Below are 25918 nucleotides of genomic sequence, written 5' to 3' on the forward strand. Positions count from 1 at the left end.
CCTCAAAGTTAGTGTGAGGACACAAAGGAAAGGAGGGGGCAGCAGAGCAGAATTAGGCTAACTTTCTCATTTAGCCTAATACCTGGATCAAGTCCAGGTACAAAAATTTGTTTGTGTGACAACTCAGAACGGAGTAATTTTCTACGCTTACAACAGGAAACATAGGTTATCTTTACTTTGAGTTTTTGCGGTTCTTTTTAGAGAAAGTCTCATTTTTGTGAGGCTAATAGACTTTTCAGATAGTAAATTCTTAACTAGAAAGTCAAAGTTCAATCATAGTCTATTCATTTATCTTATTTTACTTGAATAGAAAACGCAAAAGCTCTAATGAATGAACATTTGAAAAGACAGGTAAACTCTTGCTTGTAATTCAAACAGGTGAGAGGATTTACCCAAGCGTTCTTTTGCTCTTGCTTGATTTCATCTGGTGCTTTTAGACCAACAGTACAATGTAGTACAGTTTCTCATCTTCTTAAGCACTTTCAATTCAGCATATGCCAAAAATAGTTGTTTGCTACTATGCATAGATATTTTTGTTCTCCACAATAAGCCTGCAGAGAAGAGGTGAATTATGATTAAAAAGGAATTGTTTTGCCTGTCAGAACACTTTACATTAGACAGCCTTTAAATTCTGAAGGATTTTAAAGCTGAGCTCTAACATCCTACAATACATCTAAAATAATCTTCCAACTAAAAGCAAAAGAATTGACCAACTGACCTCCAGCTTTTACTACTTGGAAAGATTCCTTAGTGCATAACAGTATTCAACCCATGTGCATTTATTTCCAACTGTGTTCATTTTTAAATCATCACTCTAGGTCAGGTAAATGGATTCAATAGAGATGAACACACCATCCATCATATTTTGTGAAACTGCATAGCTGCACACAATAATATTCAGTATAATTATGCTGTCTAATATTCATTTGAAACGTGTGTCATACATTATCATATGCTAATTGTGCATAATTAATGCTAACTATTCATGGGAACAAGATCAATTAATGAGTTGTAAAGTAAAACATGAAAAAAAAAAAAGGAAGAAAAAACCTCCCCATACAAACATAAGAATAGACCTTTTATTCTCGAAGGCATGTTAAAAAGATTATAAATGAATTGACCATTTTGAAATTAGAATGTGTACAGTAAATAACACATGTGAAAATGCAGTGGTTTTAAGTCCCCTGGGGAAAACAGCAGTAATTCTTCCTCATGTGAGAAGCATGGAAAGAATGCCATCAAAAGAGCCTCAATCAATATATTATCTTCAGAGCAAACAAGGGAGCTATACATGAGGGCTGTGGATGGATATTATAGATGAGGGATTCTGTTGTCATAACCACTTGGAAAACCTGGCAGGATGCACATCCTATTCATAAAATAAATAGTCAACTTATTATTCAGGTTTAGCTCAAATTTTGGCGAGGTTGGCAAAATTTGTCACTGTGGAAATGTACTGTGAACTCAAAGAAAAAGGCTCGTTTTAAGAGGCAGCTCTCCCCAGAATTGAATAGAAAACAGGGAGTTAAGTGCTTCATCCCCCAACTTTCATTAACCCTCAGACTAACAGGAAGGCTGTATACATTACCATCTCTGTGTCCCTTTTCCCCTTGGAGGTACTGAAGCGAAGCCAGAATAAGTATCGTGCTTAATGTGAAGGCACAGTTCAGTCAGGGACTGCTCAGAGAACCCTACATTTCTAGCTCTCTGCTAGTACAATGTGTCTCCCAGCTCGCTTTCCCCAGGCACCCAATTTCAGATAATCTATGCACTCCTTTACTTTATCTACTAGCTCAACCATATGTTCTTGGGTTTCTTTCTTTCTTTCTTTCTCTTTTTAAAGAATCTTATATGACTCCCTGTTCCCTGCTAAAGTTGTCATTAATACTCTTGACCTGATAATTCTAGCTCTTGATCTTCCAGAATAGAGTTTTTCTTTCCCACCCCCTTTGAAACTAGGTGTGGTTATGTGAATTGCTTTGGTCTATCAACGTGAGTGGAAGAGTCAAAGGGCAGACCCTTTAAGAAGCAGTGTGTGATTTGCCACACTACTTAGGTGATCATTAGAAACGCACATCAGATGAAGCCTCCAACAGCCAGGATGCCCAACCAGAGCCTTCCTGCTGGCCCTCCGTGGACATATGACGTGAGGAGGAAATAAATGGTATGTTATTCACTGACATTTGGGGGTGGGCATAATCCAACATACCCTGAATGATACATGTACAAAATTAAATCTAAGTTTCTCAGTTGTGCTGTTTCCCTTGCCTGGATTCCTCCAAACAATTGTAGGGCTGACAAGGTAGAGGAGGTGGGCAGGTGACAGGTATCAGACAGCTCAGAAGCTCTTATTTCATACTAGTCTCACTTTCATGTGGGCCCTTAAGCTTAGACATTTATCTTATCTCTAAATAAGTCAACACATGCAGTCACAGGGATAACTGATGAGGTTCAAAGATGGAGTTCATACACCTTTTTAAACCAGACCACTCCTATAGATGGACTAGACGTAAACATGTTTTGCAACCTAACAATTATCTTGACTACAGTTTCATTATGTTGCATTTTTTATGCAGAAAGCATTCAAAGTAAACATTAAAACATATCTCAATTTTTGTAACCTTGCTTTGAAATTTATTGTCTTTCTTTTTCTGTCATTATATACTAGCATCCTTTAAAAAAAAAAAAAAAGCCTTCTCTGACCAATGAAAATCTTTGGAATATCATCCCTTACTTCTTCACATGTGAATATTTCAACATCCTAGAAAAGGCACAAATGTATAAGTTCAAGTGGCACCTCCTCTGTGAAGCTCCCTTGACATAAATTACTCTTCCTCTTTGATCCCTCAGCATTTTGTTTGTAACTTTGCCTTTTATAACATTCAAGCTGTCATTACAGATGAGTGGTATTTACATGTCTACACACCAAATCAGGTTGCTCAAAGTGGCTGATAATATCCTGCTCTCATGTGCATCCCTCCTGACTCCTAGCACAGTGCCTGGGCAGTAGACAAGCAATATATGTTGAACTTAATTGAGGGTGTTACAGACACCTAATAGTTACAAAGATGGGGAAAACTGGTAAGGAAAAGACTTTTTCTAGGGAATAGAGCTCATTCTCATTGCAACCAGGGGAAAATTTTGTGTAAATACTGTACATAGATGGTTTCTTCCAATAAGGACAAACAAAATAAGATCTCTCTTTCAATAAGAAAGATCAAATCCTAAAGAAAAATGTAATGGCATGAGCTACAGTCTGATTTTACAGGCAGGTTCAAAATCCCTTATCTAAAACTTTGGTTCAGATATGTTTTGGAATTTAAAAATCCTCTAGAGTTTAGAAACATAGTGTGGTACATTAACTTGTGTTACATCCCCAACAAGGTATGGGGCAGCCCTCTGTGGTCAGCACATTAATATTTCTTCAGGGAAACGTGAATATTCACAAAAAGTGGAAGAAATAAGGATATAAGTAGACTTGTATTGGTTTGGGTCAGGTTTTGCTGCCAAATAAGTTCCAAAAAGTTTAAGGTTTTAAAGTTTAAGAATTGTAGATGAGATATTATTAGACCTTTATTACTAACAGTTACTTATCTAAGACACAAAGAAATACTGATGATTCTGGGAGATAATCTTTATCCAAACCATCTTGATCAAATTTTAACTTCAAATTTTTATTGCCCAAATACTTTACAATTTTTAAACAATAAGAGATGAAATTTAAGATGTGCCATTTTTTGTCAAAGATATTCTTTAATTAAAAATTTAAACACACAAAAAAAGTCTCACGAACAAAATATTGATATACAAACTAGATCCAAATAAGGATGTCTTGTGTGGGATGTTCCAGTCCTTTTTCAGGCCTCTATGAATTAAGCACTGAAAGCTACTGGTTTAGAGGTTGAGGTCCTGTAAAAGCATATCCTTGGAGTAATATAAAATGTTTTCTCTGGATACCAGGCGTATTCTCATGAAGAGTGTGCAAAGCTTCCCTGGGTCATTGGAGGAGTTGTATGTGACAGTGCATCTGGCTGAGATGGCTTTCTCTCTCCCTCTCTCTCTTACACACACACACACACACACACACACAAAATCGCAAGTGCTTTGCCCTATACATAAATTTAACAAGAAAAAAAACCTGAGTGCTGCAAATGAAATGCTCTCTACAAACCTATTTCAGAGACACACCGTACGGACCATATTCTCTTCAATTTACCTCAACCAGGGCAACCAATGTTGGCTTCATAGTGTTCTGTAGGCAAAGGGCATGAGTAGTGTTACTAACAAAGCCCACTCCCATGGGGGGGCAGTGGGCAATAAGATGGAATGTAGGTGATAAGGTCTAACCTCTTCCTTCGTGCTTAGTCTAGTTTCACTTGCTGTGTGCAGAGGCCTTGCACCGAACATGTCAGATTAGTGTTCCCAGCACAGAACCACTGCACCTGACACCCCAACTTGGCCATCTGTGTGCAGAGATGCTGCACCTGGTACTTCTACCTGGAGCCCTGTGAGCAGCACAGCTGTGCCTGACCAAAAAGAACTCTGCCCCTTCCTGCAGACAAGACCCTACAAAGCAGCCCCAGCCACTTGAGGAGAGTGTATGCTCTAGAGCTTGCATCTCTCTCTTTGATCAAGGAATCAAGCTTTCCTTTGCTTCTGAACCAAACTCTGTCTCTTTCTGTCTCAAATCCTTGCTGGGGACCAACTGGGGAGGGTGGGTAACAGTACTGCCGAGAAGAATGCCTGTAGGATCTTCGAAATTTTCAAAGACATTTCACGTATCTTTTTACTCCTCTTTAGCCAAGCTAATTAGTAGGACTTCTTTATGAAAGTCCTAATCTGTGAAATGTGGCTTTTCAGAGTTTGCACAGGATGAATCTGGGGGGTGAGGGTTTTGAAGTGAAGGTAGCAAATTGCAGGCTGTTCTCTTTAGGAAACTCTGCAAATGGCCAGATCAGCTCAGGGGGAAGATATGTGAAGCCTTCAGCAGGCAACATTATGGATTGTATAACTTCCAAAGAAACAGACATACATCTACTTTATAACCAGAAGGTCAGGTATAAGATAACAAATTTTGCTATCTATGAATTCTAAGCACCTTGAAGATGAAGAATCCAGATCTTTCCAGAAGCTCCGTGGATATTTGATAATTAAACTTAATTGCAAATGACGTTTTATACCAGAAAACTCAGAATGAGTTTAGAATGAGGGTCAGTCTAATTTAAGTCCTAAAAGCAAGGAAACTGGGGTGGATGGGATGGAAATAGGTTCTAGGAAACAAGGCCCTGCATGGAAATGTGCTTTTTCAGCTATATCATTTGGGAAATCTTAAGATCTGGTTAATGACTCAGCTGCTCTGAGCACAGGAAGAGACTTGAGTGAACCAGGTACATCCCCATCAGCTGTGGTAGAGGACAAAGCCAGAGAGCCCTGCACCAAGGCCTCCCACTGCAGGCCAGAGCCCCGGGCAAGAGCCAGGGGGGCACTTGTGGCTGACGTTGCTGGGGGCAGCAGGAGGCTCTTATTTTCAAAGGGTGAGAGCTGGGTCTGGTTGTTAGAGCAGAATCTGAGTCTCAGCAAACGCTGAGAACGAGCAGGGAACGCCACACCTTTATCTTTCCCTGCTTCTGAAGTGAGGGAGCTGGTTTCCAATTTCAATCAAGGTGAAATGAAAAATGTGGGGCAGTCAGGGAACTGGTTGGGCTGTTGGCACAGGCTTTAGCCCTAAGTCGGAAGTTGCTTCCAGCCCAAGCCTTTCCCACTTGCCCCTGAGTTTATCCTTCAGGTGCAGACAATGCAGGTTTGGCCAGCTGAGGCGGTCAGGAGGCTCTGCCAGTCTGGCCTCCCCTTCCTCTGGGTGGCTCCCTCTGTCCCCAGAACTCCCTGAACCCTGGGTGGTAACGGTCTGCCAGCGGTTATAGTTGTTGATCTTATAATTGACATTTAAAAGGGGCTCGCAGCTGTCAGGAACGGATTTAACAGGGTGTCTCTGTTCCAATATTGCGTGCGGCTGCGACTTTGTAATTGTGCGGTATGTTTACAGGCGTCACAAAGGAGGGGAAAGGAAGGAAGCAAATAAAGAAACCCCTCGGAACTGTTTGTAGGGTTTGGGCCCCCAGGGCAGGACGATATGTTGGCCAATGGTCTAAAATACTGCTAAACCAGCAGGATCTGTGGTTTGGGAGACTGGGCTAAACGCCATTACAGTTTTTGTGCCTACTCGATAATTCAGGCTTTGAGGCTGGCATTTTAATGTCCTTCACTACTGCTCTCCTCTATATCCTCCCTGGAGACTAACCCTCATTTGAAAACTGTCTTCTGCTTAAAGCATTGTGTTTCCTTTGATTTCTACAAGATTTGCTATAAATGATGCCATGTCCTTGGCCGCCTTTTACTTGTATTTCTAAGGTAACTCTTTGCTCTATTTTTTTTTTTTTTTACTTCTAACCTTTCTCTGTCATTTTGTCTGGATTTATAGTTAAGTGGGAGAAGGGGAGCTTGGCCTCTCCCCACAGTCATAACTAGTAAGTTTGAGCCAACTGATCTCATCTTGTTTTATGCTTTCTGGATTTTATTCATTCCTGCTGTTTTAATGGTCTTTTCTCTTTTGCTAACTCTACGCAGCAGTTTCCTCTTAACACTCGCATTTTAAATGCTATAATTTTAACTTTGATAGCCAGAGACCTAAAGTGTGGATTTTGAAATCCTTACTCCCTGTGACCATTATTTCAGAGATAAGTGAATTTATATCAGCCTCAGTCATCTTTATTCCTACTCCTTTGTAGCTCAAGTTGGTCCATTCTTTAATTTTTAAACTGGTATGTTTAGAGGGGATGATGGGAGTGCTTCAAGGTAGAAAGAAGAGTTCCAATCCGGGGTACTACTCACCAACTGTGTCTTTGAACAAGTCAGCTAAGATCTCTTTCATCCTCATTTCCTCCTCTGTAAAATGAAGAAAATAATAGTGCGTTTCCTAAGGCTCTTGTAAGGATTGAATGTAATGACATCCATATAAACCCAATGCAGGATCTTCTGTCCAATCACTATTACCGTTGGGATATTAACTTAGAAAGCCAACCCCTGCTATGTAGCCTTTGTCGTTCCTAATACATTTTGTTTTTATTTGTTAAGCAAAGAGGACTTAACAGTTATAAGGATACTCAGTTAACTGCTAAGCCGTGAAGTTCATAGAAACACTCCTTTATGAATTGAAGCAGTGTGTCTCTTGGCTAGGTGCTTTCCTAGGACTGGAGGAGGAAAGAAAAGTGCATCAGCTGCTCTAGTTTAAAAATCCCCACTGAAATCTCTGCTTCCTGTGAAACAGCTGTTTCCTCCCTGCAAAATCCAGTTCCATAGGCAACCCAAGGTTCCTCTGAATTCTTACTTTGACCAGGGTCTCCTGGCCTTCAGTTGCTCCCTCTAGAGAGAAACACTGGCCGTTCTCCAACCTGGAGACTTTAGAGCAGGGAGGGCTCAGGGAGCCTATTCTGCCTCTAAATGTCCATGCAATCAGTAATAACTTCCTTTAGGGCCTGTTTCCTCTTGACCAAGGAGACATATTGGTTCAAATCTGTTAATAAATAATAGCTTTTTTTTCACCCAGCCTCATCAGAAAGCTTTGTTAATGGCTGAATGTTCTGCTGAATACCCTATAACAGATCAAAGTCAATTCAACATAAGAACTGTTTGCTATATGCCTAATATGTGTCAGAAACTAGGGGAGCTACAGGATGAGGACTTACAAAGCAGACACGTTCAAAACTAGCTGTGACGAGACGTGTTACGAGAGCACAGAGAAATGCATAGACAGACACTGGCACGTACCCTCTAAGAACAGCATGGAAGAAGACAGGAAAGGACACACATACAGTAAAAGGACTATTAACGCAGCATATATGAATATGCTCCACCAGACATGCCCAAGAACAACAATGGTTAGTCTGTACCACGCCTTGCTCTAAAGGCTTTCCGTGTATTAATTCTCTGTAGCCTCACAGCAACCTAATAACAGATAGTATAATTTTCCCATTTTAAAGATGAGAAAATTGAGGAACTTGCCTACCTAGCAAGGCACACCTAGCAAAGTTGGTGTGTATGTCCAGATATATGAACACAGGGAATCTGGCTCTGGAGCCCACAATGTATTTTTCAAAGCCAAGTTATATCCAGCTTCAACCTTACCAGGACAGACAGCGCATTCAATGTCAGTCATCCTGGAGGGCTCTTCCTTTTCTCAGGGTCCTCAAGAGTCTGGGGGCTTACATGGTCCTGAAAACATGGGGAAAGGGCAGTTTTCAGTCTCGCATGATGGCATGTGGGAAGAGAGGTGCCCTAACAAGCTGGCTCCAGCATACCCCTGCCTTGGGGTTCACTCCCCAAAACCTTCATCACCTCTCCCCAATCCAAGGTCACACCACCTTCTGAGTGAAAGCAGGGGTGGAGAGAGAGGGCACTATGTTCAGCCATTAGCAGACTACCCTCCCCCCAGACATTTTCCTTCCAATTCTAGTAAATCATTTTCCTCATTAAAGACAGAGGCCATCCCTTCTGTCCGTCCTCCCGTCAAGCCCACCCCCTCACAGAACATCCATAGCCTGGGCTTTGGAAAAAAAGACTTCAACTCTTAGGAGGGACAAGAGTGTAACACTATTGTCTTGACATTCCTACCAGGTAAATAAGCAGAGTTAACTTCTTATTCAGGTTAAATCACTTCCCAAATATTCTTAGATGTAAAGGGAGTTTCATGTTTGTTCTTGCAATGCTCCTGTGAAGCAAGTCTCCTTAAATACAGAAGTCATATTTGGGCTAAATTTCAAATTAAGGATTTCATTGCAGTTCTCATACTTAGAACAATGCAAGCTGAGGAGGAGGGGGCGGGGGAAGGCTGCCAGGAAGCCCTCAGCCACGGAGGTGAGTGCCTGACCCTGTGATGTTGCCTTGTCTATATAATTTGCTGCATGTTGCATCATACAGAATATGCCAACCTTTTTCCGCCTGCTCAAAACAAGGTGATGCTAATTAGATCAGGCAAATAGCTGCTGTTGTTGATTCATTTGAAAATGATTATTCCAAGGCAGTATGTTATTACCCAGCAAGTCACAGCTTTGCCTATTAATGCTCTGGTGTGGCAGCCAGACTGCAAAGTCAGAGGTGGAATTTGAGACTAGCCGTGCCTGCTGGGTCAGTATCCCAGCCTTCAGCTGAGAACGAGGAACAATCTATTGACGTTTAAGAAGTTAATCCCTTCTGGTCAGTGTGGACTTCACTATCAGTTCAGTGCTAAAAAATATCAGTTGGGACACTTACCATGTGCAAAACATGCAGTAGATTACACAAAAACAAATATGAAATCATGGTTCACTATTAAGGTTCTTACATTCTAGTGAAAAAGCTAAGACGCTTATCCAAGCAATAATGCAGAATCTTGCAAGTGGTATAATTAAGTGAAATAATTGACTAAAATGCATTTGATAAAGTGGCAAGTTTCCCACATGCTGGTTATTTAGTATGTTAGAAATATAATGTGCTATGGGAACATTAAGGATGTGAAGATTCATTTTGTAGAGTGTAGATGTAGGAATCAGAATGAAGCAAAGCTTTAGGAGGCACATAGCATCTGAGCTGCTTTCGGAAGCAGGAGTCTAGTTTTGAAAGTCAGTGGAGCATTAGCAAGAACCCAGACAAAGAGCAGGGAAGCTGTGTTGTGTGGTCCAATTTGGTACTGGGAGGCAAAAAGAGTAATCTGTATACTTCTACGTGTAATCAGATCATGGAGGGTTTCAATCTGAACATAAAGAGTTTGGATCTTCTTTCTACTGAAAATAAATGATGGTGCAGAAAATAAGTGTTTCTCAGAAAACACGACAGTATATGGGGGAAAAAATGGGTATAAAAATGGCCGCACATAGTTGTGTGCTGGGGTCAAAGCTTTTGAGAAGGGCTGGAAAGAGATGGTAGGAGGTCGTGTGGTATTTGATGGGCTCCTACTCACAGTGATGCATGTGAATAAATGGTAAAATTACTAAACCTTAAAAATAGCCACAAGTCAATGGCTATTATTGAAGTTAACCTTAAAAAAAAAAGTGTGAAAATAATTTTTATTCATTTGAGGGTTGTGCTTCCAGAGGCAGATTTTAGATAAAAACTGGACTGTTATAATCCAAGAACGTTGAAACAATTCATTGCTACCAAATAAAAAACATGTTTTCCCTTTTCATCTTGTTTAAATTGTCTTTCCTTCTTGTGAAATTGTTAATATGCTGAAGTGGAGCATTTAGCCCACCTCCAAACCCTTAAAATGTAGTTAATTACAAGATAGGCCAATTGAAACTTTACGACATTCTTGATGCCAGAATGTGTAGTGGGTTGTTTCTGTTCATCAGCAGAAGGAAGGGGGTGTCGGCAGGTGAGGGAGGAGCATGGGCTGGTCTCGTTCGGACACAGGACACTGCTCCTCACCCAGCGCTGCCTCCCATCTGCTGGAGGACAGAGCACTTCACCTCTCTCTCAAACTGCAGAGAGAGGAGATTGCACAGGATTATCTCCCATGTACCTCCCATCTCAAATAGTCTATGAAACCAAAGAAAACTGTGAAACATGGTGCCACTTAAAAGCATGTACTGAGAATGCAGGAATGATTGGTTATATAAAGAATCTTCCTTACAAAGCTCGCTTCTCGTGGTAACACATCAGAGCAACATCGGTCCACTTAGGCAGAGCAGAAGGCAGACGAGGAGGGCAGAGGCACCGATTATCTGGAGTAAGCTAGGATTTTATTTTCAAACTAAAAATTACTTTTGTCCCCAATGCTCGACCTACAAATGGCATTTAAGAAGTCAGAAATGAAATGCATCCTGTATACGTAATTTCCCTCTTATGCATCTCCCAGTTGTCCTACAAATAATGTAATTTTATTCTTGTCAGGTGATTTCCTTCAGAGTGGCACAACCTGCCACCTAAAATACTAGCAAAATATAGAGAAGATACTCTGAGGACAAAAGGCTATAAATATTTTTTCATATCTTTTTAAAAACTGATTGCTATCTTTATAAACTTCAAGTTTGTAAGATCCTCTCTGAAGAATCTTATCTGGATGGCAGGTACCTGGCATGCTGCTATTTTATTTCATTTACCTTTCTATGTCTTTGAGAGTGAGAAATTTCATAATTCAATTTTAAAAACTTTCATTGTCCAGGAATTAATTGATCTTCTGAAGATTTCAGGAAACAGTCAACTTCCCCCAAAATAGAAGTTCATATTACAAGAAGCTTCTCAGTAGTGCGAGAAGGAGGGCACACAGCTCACAGTAGAAGTGTCTATGTCGGGCAGAACCTCATAGAGTAAATGCAGTGAGGAGATAATACGAAAAAGTATTCATGTTATCTTTCTCTGCAGCCTCTCTGAGCTCCTGATCTTCTCTCCAATCAGCTGACGATATCCTTCTACCCAGGGAGAGAATAGGTTGGTATAGAAGGAATGCAAGGAAAAAGAAGAAAAATTGGCATTCAATATAGGATTTTGTAGCAAGACAGCAACCATGCAAGCCAGGTTATTACCTTGAGAGGGGTTTTCCATATTCCTTTATTTCTGTCTTTAACTTAACCAGAACCAAGATTGGAGAATGAAGGTCGCTGAGTCCTATAGTGTAAAGAAAATGTTCTTTCTGCTATGGCAGCCAGGCGTGAGGCTTGCTTGCTGTGCTATGTTAGGAGGAGGATATGACAAAGGGGAAATAAAAGGGAAACTCACTGCTTCTAGCTTGGGGGGCGGTTAAGCAAGAAGGAGAGGGGAAGAGGCAGAAGGAGAAGACAGTGATGTGGGGAGGGCGGTCAGGCCAAGGGCAGAAAGTCTCCTGCCCCCACACCCGCAGGCTTCCCCAGCCCCACGCAGGGTGGCCCACACTGGGGAGAAGTGGCAGCCTAGCATAGCTGTTTAGAAAGGGCCTGGGTTCAGCTCCCCCGGGAAGTCCCTGAGTCCTTAGGGTACAGAAGGTATCCAAATGTTAGCCTGTGCCTTGTGAAGTACCCAGGAGGTTCCTAAATGTGCAGCTAGTGAGTTGTTCAAAAGGATTCGTTCATCAGGATCCATAGTCCTTGTGGCTGAGGACACTGGGCCTGGGAGGAGGGTAGCAGGATAAAATACAGAATGTCCAGTTAAAGTTGAATTTCAGATAAAAAAACAAATAATATTACATGTAATATTTGGGACATACACTAAAAAAAACTCATTGTTTATCTGAAATTCAGATTTAAATAGGGTATCCTGTATTTTTATTTGCTACATCTGGCAACCCCTACCTGGGCCTGACCAAGAGCTGCTGCTAGCTGCAGGGAGACATGAAGCAAGCTAGACCCAGGAGAGGCAGGGTCAGTAGACAGGGGCACCCCCATGCCTGTATCCAGAGCATCACCAGGAGTACAACCCCACCATAGGCTATACCCACCAGGGGTGTAAGTGCAAGTGCCAACAAATTGCGAATGGGCACGCAGAAGTGGATGCTTCTGTACCTGAGCCAGTGGATGGGGTAAGGACACTGTGTGCATCTGAGTGTCTTTCTCAAAGCCCGGAGGTCACATATACTCCACCCAGAAGCCACATTAGGAAGAGAAGCAGAGGCAGTGAGGCACCTGAAAGAGCAATTTATTTGCAAGTTATTGTATCAGACAAAGCTTTAAATAGAAGTGAGCTGAAAAATAGATTTTTCCCCCAATATTCTGATCTGGGGTTCATGAAGGAAAGAAATCCGTTGTAGAGACAAATCTTCAAAGTGCTTTTTCTGTGTACTTGTGAGTTGCAAAGTGAGCAAACTGTGATTCCCTACCTCACTCATATCTCCAAGAACTTTTCAACAAAAGAGAAAGAATGATAGATCATCAGGAGGAGCACTGTGCCCCTACCAATGACGTCACACCCTCACCTCTCACTCCTCCTAATTCCTGAGGCCCTAGAGTTTTTTGACCCATAGCTCTGACTTACAGAAGAACCCTACGGATGTTAGCAGTTGTGGTTCTTCCCCAGCCACCCCAATCTAAACCTCTGCAAACTGGTGTAATGTGTTTTCAGAACCTCTCACATTACTGTGGGATCTGAATACAGACCAGAAAGGTCCCTTGCAGTCCTGTGGGCACTTGGAGGTCCCCACCGCCCCGGCCCACAGGCCAAATGCTGCCTCCAACCAGTGCTCCGTGTGAGCAGCTTGCTACCCCCACTCCCTGGAGAAGGTCCAAGTCTCCTTTCCTTCCTCCCAAATGAGAACATAAGGAGCATAGGCTGGAACAGATGAATGTAGTCTGGGGATAGGGCTAGATATACATTCTTTAGAAACAGCCACAGACATTTGGAATATTAAACTTCTCTGAAAGTTTTAAGGCCTCCCCCAAGTAATAGAAACTCGTGTAAAGGGCCTGGAGACCTATCTGTCCAGCTTCTACCTGACACATGAATCCCCTGCACAACTCTGGGTCAACGAGTCACTCAGGCTCTGCTTAAACCCACCAGTAACGGGGGTCTCAACACCCCCAGGGGGAGCTGCCACTCCCATCCCTGTCAATGGCCATGGAGAGGATACGAAGCAGGAAATGAGTTCCAATAAGCTTAAGTCTTGACTATTACAATTCCTCCTTTCCCAGCTTTCTGTTTGACCCAGTTTATTTTTCAAGACTCAAATATATGTCAACCTTTATAATCAAAGAAAATGCATGGAAGACAAGATATGTGGCTATTGAAGACAGAGAATCAACAGGTTAGAAGGCATCAGTGACAGATGGATGCTGTTTACTGCAGAATGTGTGGAACCCAGATCTCATTTAAAACCTAAATGAAATTCTCTCTAGCTTTCTATCCCACATTCTGGAAGTTCAGGGTCCTTCCATGACTTCTGGAAATTTCTGGGGTTTATGTTCTCATGGTCACTTCTGGCTCCTCTTGATTTTACTCAGTTCTTGCCTCTTGGGCTCTTCTCTTCCTCTGCTCTTCCTCCCTTCCCCCCAGACTTGGGGAACTCTACCCCTTTGCCTGACTTTCTTATTGAGCTCAAACAAGTATTTTATGAAACTTTGGGGAGATGAGCCATGCAAACAACTTACAATTGAATATTAGACATTCTTAAAAATCCTCTAGCCCCGCTGCCTGCTATGACCATCTTTCCGAATAGCTCCAGCCTCCCATGATGGATCCAACATCTGGCTTTCCCTCCCCTTCCTTTCTTCTCTCCTCCTGGCCCTTGTTGACCCACAGATTTCTCTTCATTTCTGAAATAGAACTGTTTAGCTATCTAGGTTTGTCTTCTTCCTACCCCTGCCCTTAAAACTTATCAAGATTGTAACCTAAACAAAGAGTTCCCTTCCTAAGAGGAATTCATGTGCCAAGTGTAAATATATATAATGTGTATTTTTACCCACTATACCTCTGTGGACAGTATTGGCCCCAATCCCTAAGGGACTAACTTTCAATCTTTCATCTCTCATCAGTGATAACAGTATATAGAGGAAGGGAAACTAACCTTGAATTAAGGTAACAGAAAAAAGGGGCCAAAACCTTCTTTTTCAGGGTAGAGCACAAGGAGAACTTCTTGACTGAAATCCCCATGGAATCCCTCTTTGTGGGTGGGCTCGATGCCCCCTCCCCACAGTAGCAGGTTCATCCTACCTCTGCATATGCAGTGTGGACCTCGGATTGGGGAGGGTGGTTATCTTCACTGCAGAGGCTCTTGCTGGTGCAGGGGGAACAGTAGACAAGCAAGTGTCTGATATTTAAAGTTCAAAAGGTCACACACTTGTGCCTTGTACAGCAGGTGAGTCAGCCGTGACCAGAGCCCTTTTGGACCAGGGATGCCCAACAGCCTTACTCAGGACTTGGCATAAAAGTGCTCCTGACTAGGCTGGCAAAGCAATTGAAAAGCATAGAGAATCAAAACAAAAAGTGCCTCTAGGTAAGGCAGGGCTGAGATCTGCCCCCTCTTATTTGTGGCTTCAGTTTGTGCTTGTACTCAGGTGTCTGTGTTCTTCCAGGGAAACAATAGGCTCATTAGAGCACAAGTGAAGAAGTTACTTAATAGGTTCGTAAGTCACCCCGTTCTTACAAGACACCAGCCATGCAGGGCTGCAGATGAGTGAGAATCACCGATGAAGCTTTAAATTGATACACTCACTGAAGCGTGAGCTATCAATACTGACCTTGTTTGCTGCTTCCCAAGCAAGCAAGTGGAGTTCTCTGGAACCTTTGAGTAGTGAGCCATGCATTTAAGCTGATTTCAAAGAACTGCATTTAGCTTAACCAAATAGCTTCGTTGAATTGTTTCTGGGTTTCCAAGGATTAAGCTCTTATTAGAATTGTGGTTTTAAACTTTTTTAGTCAGCTAGTTTTTTGTTCTTTTTTTCTTTTTAAATCCAGTTCTGGCAGAGGAGTCTAAGTCTGAGTCTTCTAAATGTTTCTTTCTGGAGTGAAAACATAGTTGAAAGCTTGAGACTGCAGCTGGAGCAAACCCAAACACTCTGGTCATAGTAGCTGATCTTCATCTATTGCCTGCCAATTACTAAACCCTATGATGTGTACTTTAATATGCACCATTTTATTTAATCCTCACCATGACCATGGGGAGGCATTAAGGCTCAAAGTGGTCAAATGAATTACCCAAGATCTCAAAGCTAATTAAGAATTGATTCACAATGCTCTGTGGTGACCTAAATGGGAAGGAAATCCAAAAAAGAGGGGATATATGTATAGCTTTACTTTGCTGTATAGCAGAAACTAACACAACATTGTAAAACAACTACACTTGAATAGAAATTTTTAAAAAAATTAAGATTCAAACCCAAAGCCTAAACTCTTAGCCACTACCCTATATTGGCTCCAATGTCATTCCACAAATACGTGAGTCTGTGACTTTTTCCTAATTGAAAATATATGACAAGAAATTAAAAGTTGACCATGAGTATTATTTCTCTTGTTGCCTATCATGTAAATGGCATTCCATTTGCCCAGGTGCTCAGCTTTATCTAAATTCCCAAGTCCAAAATCCAACCTCTTAAATACCCCTCTAGCCCATATCTCCTCCAGCACTGCTGTATGTTGGCTCCTCTCCTCTCCTTCCAATCCAGTTTCCACACTGTGGTCATAGTCCTTGTTCCAAAACACAAAGTTGGCCATGTCCCTTCACTACTTAACACCATCCATAGCCACCTATTGGCTACTCTCCACCAAGTCTGGACTTCTTAGTATAGCACCCAAGTCTGTCATGGTCCAGCCCCAACCTCCTTTGTAGATTCATTTTTTGCCCCTCATTCTTTATGTATACAATTCGGTGATCATATTAGTCTTCACTTCTCGAACTCAGATTCAGAAAACTTAAGTAAACTTACCTACCAGCATTAACGAGAAGCCCTGATCACAGGTGAGCAGAATTTGGTACGTTTTCTAGGAGAAGCATAAATCATAGTTTGGGGAGTGGAAGAGGCCTTACTGATTATCTATTGTGCAGTTTCCTTGTTTTTCGAATGAAATACGAAAGTCCAAAGTAAGAAAGTACCCTACGAAAATCACAGTCACTTAGGGTGTCTTAGCCTATTCATACTAAGCTTCTCTCCAGACCAAGAATTTCTGGTCTATGATTTATACATTTAGTAAGTGAAAGTATCCATCTGCCTTTTATTTTAAGCCTCAAAATTTCTAATTTAATTGCACTGCAAGCTTGTACATTGAAGGGATAAAGTAATTGCCACATGTAGAAAGCTTTCACATATTTTTAAAAAAACAGACTTGTTAACCCTGCAGTTTCCTGACCTGTTTTTCATTCTCTGATTCACTAAATATCCACTGACACTGTTGCATAGCATATATTCCATACACCGGACACTGTGGAGACAAAGACAAGAAATTTTTTTCCTTCCGGAGTTCACCATCTAGTACAGATAAAAGTGTGGATACATTTCTTTTTTCATTCTCTATAAGAGCCTTAAAGGAGGGATGTACAATATTCTATAGAAGCATAAAGAAGTAAGTGACTCAAGGAAACTTTGCCAGGAAAGATGCAGACATCTGTGCTGGGCTACAGAATGAGGTGTGTTGGCCCAGGAGAGACAGTTGGAGGAATGAGTTTGAGCAGACACGCAACCCACTGCTCCAAGGAAGGCACCTTTCTCTTTTTTTCCGAAGAGTCAAGAGATTTCGAAAATAACTAGCATCCTGTTGGCAATGGGCAAAGAACTCTTCAAAAGGGTATAGGTGTGAAAACTAACATACTCCAAAACAATCTCATTGTATAGATGAGGAAACAGTGACACAAGAAAAATTAAGTAACTTGTCTAAGGTCACATAACTGGAAAGTTATAGAACCAAGACTGGGTCCCAGCAGCCTGGGTCTTGAGTCTGTGAATTCAGCCGCTACACTGCTCTGCCTCTAGTATATTTCAGAACACAGTGTTAAAACATTGCTCAGGTGGTAGAAGACAGTAACATTCTCATCTCAGCCAGCCTGAGCCTAGCATATGTACCTTGAGTTAGATGGGTGACCCTCTTAACCCCTCTCAGAAGTAAGCAGGCTTCAAAAGTCTTCTTGGGTCTAGACCAGAAGTTGGCGAACTTTTTCTGTTAAAGGGCCAGATAGTAAATAATTTAGGCTTTGTGGACTACGTGGTCTTTGTCACGGTTACTCATTTTTGCCGTTGAGTCACAAAAGCATCTATAGACAATATGTAAGCGAGTCTGGCTGTGTTCCAGTAAAACTTCATTTACAGAGACATTTGAATTTCATATAATTATCGAGTATCACAAAATATTATTCTTTTGAATTGTTTCCAACCATTTAAAAACAAAAAAAAAAAACATTCTTAGCTTTCAGACCATAAAAAACAGGCAGCAATCTGATTTAGCCTGTGGCTATAGTTTGCCAACTGTTGGTTTAGAGTCTAGAGCATAACTTCCCTATTTTAAGGAAACTCTTCAGGAATCAGCTCAGTGTTGAACATCCACTGGGTACTCAATAAATGTTAACTAACACTCCAGGGTACTTCATAGGTGTGTGCTAGAGGAAACACCATGACCTGGAAAGAGCACAGGACTAGGGATTAGAAGAACAACCTGTAGTCCCAGATCATTACTTACTAACAGTAACCTTAAGACAGTCATTAATCTCCAACCAGGCCTTGGTTTCCTGCTCATCTGTCATGGTCAATGACAGGCCATGGTATCCTTATAATAGCTCCATTTACCTGTATTGTGCTTATAAGCACAGCACTTTGCATATGTTAACTTGCTTAATACTTAGCACAGCACTGTGAGAGATATACTAAAAACATCCCCATTTTGCAGATGATAATTAGAGAGACTAGGTAACCTGCCCAAGGTCACACAGCTGCTAAGTGGCAGGGACAGAACTTGAACTCATCATGGCTTCAGAATCAGGCTCTTGACCCCAGGCTATAATACCTTCTCTTTATAAATGAGGAGGGTCCCTCCCTCAACAACAACAACAAAAATACACCCCCACAAGCCCCTTCCTACTGTTGGAGTGAGGCTTGAGGGATATCAGCAATGAATTTGAGAAACATAAGCTCAAAAATATGTAAACAGATTCTATTATTCCTACCTGGGATTTATTGAGCATTTGCTATAGATCCAGATCGAATATTTCACTCTGTCTTGTTTCATTTAATCCTTCTAACAATTTTATGAAATAAGTACTATTATCAATCCCTTACACAGATGAGAAAATTGAGGCTTAGAGAGATGAAGTACTTGTTCAGGGTCCCAGGATGGTAAATAGGAGAGCTGAGATTTAAACACACGCCACCCTGTCTCAGAGTTCAAAGGTGGCAATGACACTTTTTCAGCCATACTTGTATGTGTTACTATCAGTAGTGCACTCAGCTATGTTATAGGTTAAATATGGTTTTGACAGCTGGCCTGAGAACCTAACCACCACTTAGAACTCAGCTTCCATGGGAAAATGAATTGTGCATTTGAAACAACTCATTTACAAGCAGATTTTGGGAAATAGCCAGTTGGTGAACTGGGGGCTGCATATGTGTCTTGGCACAGTTGGAGTGATGTTTTGGTTTGTTTGCTTATGTGTATCTGTCTTGATTGTATATGAGTGTTACGAACTTTTGCCTTTGGGGATGGCCTTGTCTCATTCCTCTTACCTCCCAGAAGTGCCTGCTGCACTGCTTCGCCCGCATTGGACAGCCAGTGATCTGCTGGGTAACTCCTGATCACTAGAGGAGGGGGCTGTGCAATGACAGCTCTCATCAGCCACCTCACATTGTGCCTCCAAACATACTGGAGGAAGCAAAATAATCTATGATCCTGTCTACAGACCCATGCTGCCCCGTTATTGAATTACATTGAATTGAAAGGCTATAGATCAAGGTCAATGTGAGTGAGAAGCATAAGGAGACTGAGAAGTGGCTCTTGTAATCTCGGAAGTGCAGCTCCTTGACAAGGACCTCTGTGTGAACTGTGCAGACGCGGGGTGGCTTGCCAGGTACTAACGACAGTCCTTATTAAGCTTGTCTTGTTCATTTGCTTTTAAGGCATGTGCTGTATTTATTAGCAATGCGTATGAAGGAGTCTCCTTAATGCTGGATTAGCAACACCTTTCCCTGGGATATTTTCTGTGTCTAAAGCTATGGAGAGGGGTGAGAATGAGTTCAAGGCTTGAGATCCAGGACTGGCTTGCAGTGTGACCTTGCTCAAGTCACTTCATCACCACCCTTCTATTTCCACCTCTGAAAAAATAGCAGTGCTAATACCCGCCCTCTGTCTAACTCAAAGATAAATCAATGTCTGAAAAGTGCTTTGAGCTTTTCGACATAAAGGTGAGCATTCTTTACCATCATTAATTAACATGGATTAATAGAAAGAGTAGTTCAGAAAACCCAAAGGTGATCCAAAATAGTGATGAACAAACCTGTCATATTGTATTAGCAACTGTCACAGAGCAGGCAGTGGAAATGAACAGCTTTTCTTCCTAATACTGCAGAGTTTTTCTCCTATAAACTGATTCATGTGAAATTCAATTCAGGGGAAAAAAACCTTGTATGCCAAGTTATATTCACTTGGAAATTTCTTAGCGAGTAATGTAGTTTTCTGAAAAGGGTGTGGGAGGGAAAGCTCACCTCTTTCCTAATTTAATGACTACCAAGTGTACATGATCCTATAATAGAGAAGGGAGAATCCGTTGACCACCATTACAACCAAGGCTTAAATAAGAGGACACATTAATTTTTTTTTTAATGCATTACCTCTTTTCACCTTCATTGGGCTCTTTTGGCTGAAATAATTTGACAGCAAAGCAACCTTTGGTCTTGTCTGAGGGGTTTTGCTGGCTCTCTCCATGCACCTGTGTCTGTCTGTGCAGTAAACCCGACTGTAGGACTCTCAACACAAATGAACTGTCAGATCATTACTACAGTTGATGCAGTGTAATCTGTCTTGAAATTAGAATCAGTCTGGCCAGGCTAGGCGTTCACTTGCCATAGAGGCTAATTCACTTCTTGAATATGCATTCATGGAGATGCGCCTCGATTTGGAATCCAGGGGGAGTACACGTTAAGAGCAGATTTTCTGAATTAGCATGGCGAGAGGGAAGGGTCCTTCATGTGGACGGCGGCAGACGCCGCTCCCCCTTGTTCATTACGATTGCATTTCATCAGCTTTATGATGTCCACATGTCAATTGAGTGTGAGGATTTTTCACACAAAAGAGCCTCAGGGAAAACGACTCCTCTAGCTAATCAGCTGATTATCATACCTCACATGGGCTGCAGTGCTTGCTGCTCCCAACCTGTATGGGCAAGAGCAGAACTGAAGATTACGACTGCAAAGAAAGAGGGCTCTTCAGCCCGTTTAAGGAAATTAAAGAGGAATTTGTCAGCGAGAAGAAGAAAGAACTACAGGAGCTGGAGAGAAAGCCTTTGAAATAGATGGGTGTTCAAACTAAAATGACTGATGTTTTTCTTTAAAAGGGGGTTGGTGGGAGAGGGCGAAAGGTTAATTAACTATATTATCTACCCATTTATGCCCAGCTGGGTAAAGCTCTGTCTGCCCCTGCCCTGGATTTTAAAACCAAGATTGAAGAACCCAGCCCAGTGTCAAGAAGTGTCTTGGAGTAATTGAATCTAGTTTCCAACAAGTCAACTCTTCACAGCTGCCCCTGGGCACCTCCTTACAGGTTTCCTTGGATTGTTTGGAAATTAATTGATAAATATTAAGAAAATGATGGTAAAGGAAGAAAAACCCGCATCCACGTAACTCCATGAAGAGTGCTAGCTTGGGGAACTATGTATGAAAGTCATTAATTGAGATTTTTATTATCAGAGGCTTATTTTTATATTCTTTGAGGAGAATAAATTAATGGGTGGTCTTTTTTTCTGTTTTTGTCTGAAATTTACCAAAGTTTTCTCCCAGCTCCCTAGGGTCTTCCTCAAGTCTATCTAAAATGCAGTTAGAGCAGAGGCTGTCTTTTGCTTCACAGCGCGTCTGCCTTATGCTTTCATCAGAGGAGTCTAACTCACACAGATGCACTATTTAACAATGCCATCCCCTGCTTTCATCAGGAGGGGGAAGGTTGCAGAGCCGAGCCCTGCAGAATAAGGGGGGCAGGTCCCCTGTGATCGGCGAAAGCTGAACATCGGTGCCGGTTTCCATCTGTCATGATAGCCCATCTTCGAACCTTCAGTCTGTCAAAAGCTCGCTGGCTGGCTGAAGGCTCCAGGAGATTTGGTGCACTAAACACATTTGACAACAGCATTATCACTGCAAGGAGCCAGCAAAATGCCATCGATGTGTTAATTGTAACTGGCTATGGAAAGTGTCACTTCCCATATCATTTAACACCAGCTTCGCCTCTTTTGCAGTTCCTAATTTTCTACGCTTTATAAACATACGGATTGCTCTTGTAACAACAATGTGATCTTCTTAGCAGAGGTTTAATTTTGCCTGGATACACTGCACTCAAGCTTCTAACCGGGAAGCAGCGACAGACACGGAGGGGGCTTGGGGAGGGGAAGTGGGGAAGAGAAAATAAACGGAAACTTGAGAAACTGAAAGTGTGGGGAAAGGCCCGCAGGAGTCAACGCTTCTCATGCAGTGCTGCTGCGATATTTTTTTACATGCGTGGAATGGTGGTGCCTTTTTCAGGGTATGTTCTTGCTAATGGGTAAATAAGTCTGTTTCTCTTGCAGAGGATGAAAAATGTATATCTAGAATTTTTGCAGGCAGTGAGTTTTCCTCCATCATAATATGAACAGTTTTATAATGATAAACATGAGAGCAGTGCATAAATAAATGAAAAATCCCCCTTGAAGATCGGAATGGGTTTTTAGCACCCAAGTACCTAATATTCAATTTCTGGTACAACCAGGGCCAGGTGTTAAATTTCTCTAGTTACTGTCGCTAATGCAAATTAGATTCTTTTTCTGCTCGTAAAAAATCAAATCCACATTAGAAATTAGCTATAAAATGTAATGACTTAAATGCTATAGTGTTTTACAAATCTCCCTGCATTTCTATGGTAGATAATGCTGTAAAACTGAGAGAAGAGAATAAAATATGGTAGGAAGTTGAGTTATTTAAAGGTCTTTTGTGACTGCTTACTTAGAATGTGATGTATTCTTTTGCTCTTTTCCTTCCCTGTCCCCCTTCATTGTGGGAAATAAGCACATTTACGATTCCATTTTTTACAAGCTTAGAAGTAATCAAAATTCATTTTTAAATGATGCCACAAGAGCTGGAGAAATCATTTGCATTATTGAAAAAAAAATCACCCAGAGAAGTTTACAATACCTTTGCAACTTTTAATCATTGGTGTTGTAATCATCCTGAGGAAGGTTGCCAGTGGTTACGTAAAGAGCTTAATTAGCATTTTTAAACTCTTCATTAACAGTATCACCAAATTTACCTCAGGGATTGTGTCATAGTCTGCAGGCACTGCTCTACCCCGTTACCTTGTACAAAAATATCCAAATGCAAAGGAGAAATTTTCCTTTAAAGTGGAGCATTTATTTTTTAAATTCTACAATACACAGCAGAGCAAAATTGAACTGAGAACATAAAAGCTATGCATTTATCAAAATTTAAATCCTAGCAACATGGATTTAGCAGCATATTTTACTCTACCTCTGCCAAGTACCCAATTTAGGTCCTTAAACTAAAATCATAATGAAAGTTTATGCCCTGATGAATCAAGAGTTTTTTACAAAACAACAAAGTTATGATTAACATTTCTGAACTCAGCTGAAGAAATGTAGATCACAGAACAGGTTTATGTGAAGAATAAACTCCACGATCAAGCAAAGTGGAAAAAAACAACCATTTTTGAGCATGTATTATGTACCTAGAAGGGCGGTGTTGCATGAATATTTTCATTTCATATTTTTAGTGGGGCAACTCAGACAGTATAAGTAACTCACACAAGGCCACACAGCTAATCCAGCTCCTCACCTATGTCCTTTCTCACCCCCTGATGTCACTCAGAAGTGGTCTGGAGAAATCAGCAGACCATCAGCCAAGGGAATGTGCCTCTCCCAGCCTCCACCTGCATGTTCCTCTTTGACTTCCCAAGCACAGTGCAGTGTCTGATCCGCTAGTAAGGCAGACCTTTCACTGGGTGCCTGGTATAAGAGTAGGAAAAAATAGGAAAATACATGGCATTTTTCCTAGGAAACCTCATGCATTTCTTAGGATTCGAAACCTGTCTTTGGATCCTGATCCACTGTACTCATTCAAGTGGCTTTCTTGAATTTTCTGTAACATCTACGGAGACTTTGCCTTTATCCCAGGAATCCCTTAGTAAGTGGTAGGTCTTGGTGTCTGTAATCAGATGCCTCTACCGATGACCAACGGAAAGGTCTCTTCTTCCAGCTGCCTTTGTTTCCAAGGTTATTGTCTTTTGTCTTGGCATGGATCCCTCCATACTTCCTGTGTCCTGCAACTATGCCTCCTTTTTTTGGTCCAGTGGCATTTCCGTACAACGTCCTACTTCCTTACTTTATCTTTTGTGCTTTTTCCCACATCCCTCATCCAAATCCACTCTCAGAGGAGAGAAATTAATTCACAGGAAGATATTACAACTGATAGGGCCTACCATGTTTTGCCTTCACAGGTATTTGAAAATAAAAACCAAGCCTATTCCTAAAGGAGTTTGGGGCTGCTGTTTTGTTGGGGGTGAGACCCTTCCCAGCCTTGACCAGATGTGCTCTATCCTCCCTCCTCTTATGTTTGGCCCTGTAAGTAACAACACATTTTAAATTCTTAAAATATTTATACTGGGTTGAGTAGTTTCCCCCCAAAATTCATGTCCACCTGGAACCCATGAATGTGACCTTATTTGGAATAGGGTCTTTGCAGATGTGAGTTAAGATGAAGTCATACTGGATTAGAGTTTGGCGCTGAACCCAATATGACTGGTGTGCTTATAAAAAGAGAAAATGTGGACACAGGCACACACAGAAGGAAGACAGCCATGTAAAATGGGAGGCAGAGATTGGAGTTATATTATCACAAGGCAAGGAATGCCAGCAACCAGAAACTATGAAAAGGCAAGGAAGGCTCCTCCCCTAAAACTTTCAGAGAGAGCATGGCCCTGCCAAAAACTTGATGTTGGAGGTCTAGCCTCCAGAACTATGACAGAATAAATTTCTGTTTTAAGCCACCCAGTTTGGGGTACTTTGTTATAGAAGCCCTAAGAAACAAATACAGTATCTTTCTACCAAAAGGCCCAAAGGCCTACATAGTGTTGTCATCCATTGTTGTACCACTGCTTATAGAGTAGAACTGAACCCATGCAGCACCTGTGAACTGAGCTCCTACCATGTGCCAGGCCCCTTGCTCCATGAAAGGGATTCAGCCCTTGGTATGAGCTCTCATAGAGAACATATTCCAGGGAGTCTGGATTTCTTTAAGAATTTCTAAGTGGTAGCTGGTCACCCTTCTTTTTGGAGACTCAGGATACTAGTAGGTGTTATAGTAATGAGTACAAAATATATTACAATTATTTTGGAAGAAACCTAAAAGTGAGGATATGTGGTTTAATAGAAGGAGCTTGGGCTTTGACAGATATAAATTAAATACCTGCTTAATACCTCACTTATTATATAACTTTGGGCAAATTAATATCTTTGTGCCTCAGTTTCACTATCTCAAAAATGGAGACAAAACAAATGAAAAATTTTTTAAATGTAGACATATATACCTACCTCATAGGGTTTTAGTGATGATGTACTTATATATAAAGTGCTTAGGCATATGTACTCTCAATTTTCAGCTATTTTTTTTAATTTAAAAAGTTATAAGGGCTTGATAAAAAATAAATTATTACTGATGATAAAACTACTGTATTCTTGCCAAGGCAACAGACCAGTGAATTCAGATTTGATGTCCATATCTGTAACTTATAAACTTACTAGCTATTGTGTGCCCTTGGCCAAGTTACTTAGCCTCTTGAAGCCTCAGTTTCTTCTGTTTAATAAGGCTAAAACAGTTACTTCATAGGGTGGTTGCAGGGATTAAATGAGATAAGGTCCTAGCAAATAGCAAGCATTCAGTAAACACCCACCCTGTTTTACCCCAACTCTGCAACAACATAGTACATTTCATGTGGTTCTTGCTTTTGTAAATTACTGTATCAGGATTCAGCACAAAGCATACTAAAAATTCCAGAGCAGCATTTTAGAAAGTAACAAATGGTTACTTCCAATGCATTTTGCTAAAAATGCTAAGAAAGGCTTAAAGGCCTTAAATAAAGGCAAGCTTACACATCTAATGTGTGTGTTTTCTCTATATTAAAATGATACACTGCATAGTCCCCATATTGGCTCTGCTTCATTCTTTAGCCTTCAGAGGCTAGAAATTTTGCCTGGATTTCTTTAATATAATAAGGATATTGTGATATCATACCAGTACAGCAGTTTCCTTCTTTTCCT

The sequence above is a fragment of the Hippopotamus amphibius genome, chromosome 8, assembly GCF_030028045.1.
Source record: "Hippopotamus amphibius kiboko isolate mHipAmp2 chromosome 8, mHipAmp2.hap2, whole genome shotgun sequence".
Lineage (NCBI taxonomy): Eukaryota > Metazoa > Chordata > Mammalia > Artiodactyla > Hippopotamidae > Hippopotamus > Hippopotamus amphibius.